Below are 4,373 nucleotides of genomic sequence, written 5' to 3'. Positions count from 1 at the left end.
GATAAAGATTTAAATATTTTAAATTATTTTTTTTTATTTTGTGACATAAGAAATGAGAAGTGATACAGACAATGAGTTGTTAGATAAATCCAAAAAAAATAATTTTAGTGATACTCGATACACATTACCTCTCAAATTATTGCGTCAAGCCTTCGAGGAAACTATTGCCGGAGAAGTTGAAGTGTCTGAGGTTCCGAAACCAGCGAATAGAAACCGGGATACGACCAACAAAGAGGTTGTCGGCGACGTTTAGCTTTTCCAAGTTTGGAAAATACTTGAGGAAGTTGAGGTTGCCGGAGAGTTTGTTGGAGGAGACATCGAAGACTCGGAGCCTTGCAAGCGAAGAAAGGTGAGGCGGGACTTCGCAGGAGAAGCCGTTGCCACGGAGGTCGAGGATTTCGAGCTTCTTGAGGTTGACTATGGAGTTTGGGATGCGGTCAACGAGGTGGTTATCAGATAAAGAGAGTTCTTTAAGCTCAGTGAGATGTCCAATGGTGGAAGAGAGGGTTCCATTGAGATTCTTGGAGGTGAAAACACGGCGCGTGATGCGGAGGACGTAGGTGGCTGTGGCGGTGTCGCAGCACACACCATCGATGGTGCATGGGTGGAAGCCTTGACCGTTGACTAAAAGTGCATTGAGACCAAGGTCTCTTTGGAGAGTTCTAAAGGGTGGAGATCAAGCTTGGCTTTGATGATTGAAGAGAAGAAGAACAACAAGAGAAAGAAGAAGATAGGATTTTATGAAGCTATTGAAGAAGGAAAAGAAGAAGAGAATGGTGTTTTTTGAATTTTTTATGTGTTTGTTTAATGGTTATTTATAAACATTATAAGGTGCTAAAAGCGTGAGGAATTTTTTTGCTGATGGGTCCCTCTTTGGACTGAATTTTCCACCAGCACTCCGTAGAGTTTATCAATTCAAAGTTTTTTATTTTATCACAATTCACAAATTTAAAAGAATGTGGAATTTTTTTGCTGATGGGTCCCTCTTTTTTATTTTCCACCACCAGCAAGTTGATCTTCAACAAATTTTCGATCACATTTATTGGAATTTTAGTAAATTTTTGTTTTTTTTTTTTTGGCCTTTTTTTTTTAAGTGATTTAAACCGCGACAAATAAAAAAAGGCACAAATAAAAAAAAACATTCGTCAATAAAGTTAAAGTGAAACTTAATTTGGCTTCTGTAAGACCCGGTTAATTAACGGTTAATTAACCCATAAAATGAGAATTTATTCTAGAAAGCTAAAAATGTTATTTTTATGGCTTAATATGATAGAGGAGACTGAGACGAGAATTTCGATAACAATTTTATAGAAAACGGACTAAGATTGGACCGAACGGGTCAAACCGGTCCAACCGGACCCAAAGTGGACCCTTGGCCCAACTAAACTAAACCAAAACCCTAGTTTTCAGCACCCTCTCTCCTCACAACACACTCAAACACGCTGAAATGGTGGAGAGGAAGGGAAGAACACTCTCTCAACTTCTTTCTCTCACTTGATCTTCAAACTACCATAACTTTTGATCTAGAGTTCCGATTGCCGTTCCGTTTGCGGCCACGCGTTCACCGCGAAGAGCTCTACAAAATCCATACAATCAATCTTGAGGTAAGCCACGTTTTGCTCTTCGAAATTCCAGCCTTGATTTCGTGTTTCATGAGCAAAAATGTTGAGATTTTGGGTTCTTTGATGTTATAAGGCCCAACTCTCTTGAAGGAGAAGGTTAATCTTGTCTCCTTAGACCTTGAGTGTGGTAAGATTCTCAATCCTAGTGTAATTTGTTGTTCTATGAGGTTTGGGTATTGAGATGTTGTGTTTTGGTATGATGATTGTGGCTTAGGTTGTGTATATGTGAATATTGGAGCTTGATTGGTGATTTTGGAAAGCTTGGGAGAGGGTTTTGTGTGACAAAATCTGTTCTTGGAGGTGTTGAGACCTTGAGAGCTTGAGGAAAGGTGGTTTGGAAGTGCTCCGGTTGAGCTTGGGAAATTGGCTAAGGTATGGTTTCGGTTTCCCGTATCTAATATGTAATATGGTAGGAAATACTTAGGCTAGAGGCCCTAAGATAGGCATTGAATTGATGATGTTGTTGAATGATTGAGATATATGATGTGATCATATATGTGATTATGAATATTGATGCCTTGATTGTGTGATATATAAGAAAATGCATGTTGTGATATATGCTTGATGAATGATTGAGGTTGAATTGATGGGTGGTACTATGTTGATGGTGAGTATGATGAAGATTATGTATAATGATGGTTGATTGGAAATGGAATTATTGGAAATTGGGATGAGGAAGGATGTATGACATGATATTGTGTTTGTCCTTTAGCCATTTGATTGAGAAGTGTTAAAATGGTTGGAGGTAGTTTTGNGAAAGGGAAGTATTAGTTAGACTGAAGGATCTTTAGTCAGTTGCCACTTACGGTTTAGCTTGTTTATAAGCTTTGATATTATCTGGGGGAAGTTCTAGGATTGCCTTCGGCTTTCCTCTATTATTATGTATTATATATGTGGAAGCTGTTACCGTGCTGGGGACCTCTGGTTCTCACCCATGCGGATTTTGTGGTTTTCAGATGCAGGACGCGAGGCTTCTCGTTAAGGCATGCTGGAGACTTCCGGATTAGCGAAGATCTTTGTTCTCGGGGCTCTGTTTTGGTTTATATATCTTGTTTAGATACTTTTATCTCCATTAAATAATATAAACTTTGATGACTCCTCTTATAGGAGGTTTTGGGAGAATAGGTTTCTGTATTTGTGTCCCTTTGGGTTTTCCTTGGGGTTTTCCTTATTTTATTATATGTATATATTGCTATGCTCGGACCGGTTATCTTCGCAGCCGGATTTTGAGTCTTGATATTCCTGTTTTTGACACTCTTTTGTATATATATGATCTCGCGTTAGCTTATTCCTGTTCGTTACGTTATCGATCGGAGTGTTGCGCTTTCGAGTTACGGTTTTTGTTTACCCCTTTTTCTACAAAGGCTCCTAGTTATAATCAATTATTCATACTACTATACGTACTATGTTTTTGTTTTAGAGGTCGTAATACCTTGCCATCTCTGAATTATGACTTAAGCATAAGACTCTGTATGGTAGGGTGTTACAGCTTCATTTATATAGTATAATTTTATTAATTTTATAAAGAAAACCTTTTTTATTAATAACAAAAAAGGTGTAAATTACACAATGACTTGACTCATTCTTTATGAAGTCTAACACGGCAAAGACTCTCCAAATTGAGAAATATATACACAATGATGTTCCTATATTTATGTAAATAGTTTATATATTTTTTTTATTTTTTTATAGTAAATAACACTAGAAGTGTTTAAATAATATTTTTGATATTTTTATATACTTTCATATTCTATGTTTGTTCTTGTTACTTACAATGAAACTTCCTTACCTCTTTTTATAAGCTTATAAAGTCTTTTGGATAGTAAAACCATAACGTTTTTAATGGTTTCGGGTCAAGTCAAGCGATGAAGTCAACAAGTCATTGCTATTGCTAGCTGGTGGGATAATCAATAATGTGTCCTTTTCCCATTCATGAATCATGTTTCGGTTAATTTTTTTTTATACGAAAGATATATCGGTGTTTTTGTTAAAAATTAGATTATTTAGTTGGACACATGTTATTATTTTGGTAATATATAGGGTATGTATTAGACACATATTATTATTCTAACAATATATAAGATGTGTATTGAATATTTTTTTATACATTTATAATATTGTAATACATTTTAAATATTTATCTTTAACCAAAATATTATCTTCACCTCCATATTAAAAATAATTTCTGTTTTTTTTTATTGGACTAATTTTTTATTTTATTTTTATTTTGCGTGTTAATGATGCTTTTAGAAAGGAGAAAAACACACATTTTGTCATTTTTTGCATATTGGATTATTGGTCCCAAAGGCTGAACCATGGCATTTTGATTGGGTGAACAATATATCTCCTTTATATTTGATGGAGAAAATTCACAAAATTAGAAATTAGGTGTACATTTCTCTTTTATTAGGAATAATCATGCTGTCTTTTAGAGAAATATAACCAGGTTATATTGAAGGATTTATTCTAAATTTTATATATTGTACAATTTTTGCTAATTAGGTTAAATTGTGAATTTGTTTTTTAAGATAAATAAAATCATTTAATCTACAAATGTGTTTATATATACTATTGAATAGCATGACAAGCATGATTATATCCATAAAAGAATTTGTGTAATTATTTTTTCATAAAAACTAATTATTTTTTTGTTACATTTGGGTGTATGATTTTTTGTTTGGACTAAGAACACTATAATACAACAAATTACTATGATACCAAGTATCGTATTATTATTATTAGAAAAATTTT

This window comes from Arachis ipaensis, chromosome B09 (genome assembly GCF_000816755.2).
Source record: "Arachis ipaensis cultivar K30076 chromosome B09, Araip1.1, whole genome shotgun sequence".
Lineage (NCBI taxonomy): Eukaryota > Viridiplantae > Streptophyta > Magnoliopsida > Fabales > Fabaceae > Arachis > Arachis ipaensis.
Note: the sequence above shows the minus strand (reverse complement) of the source record.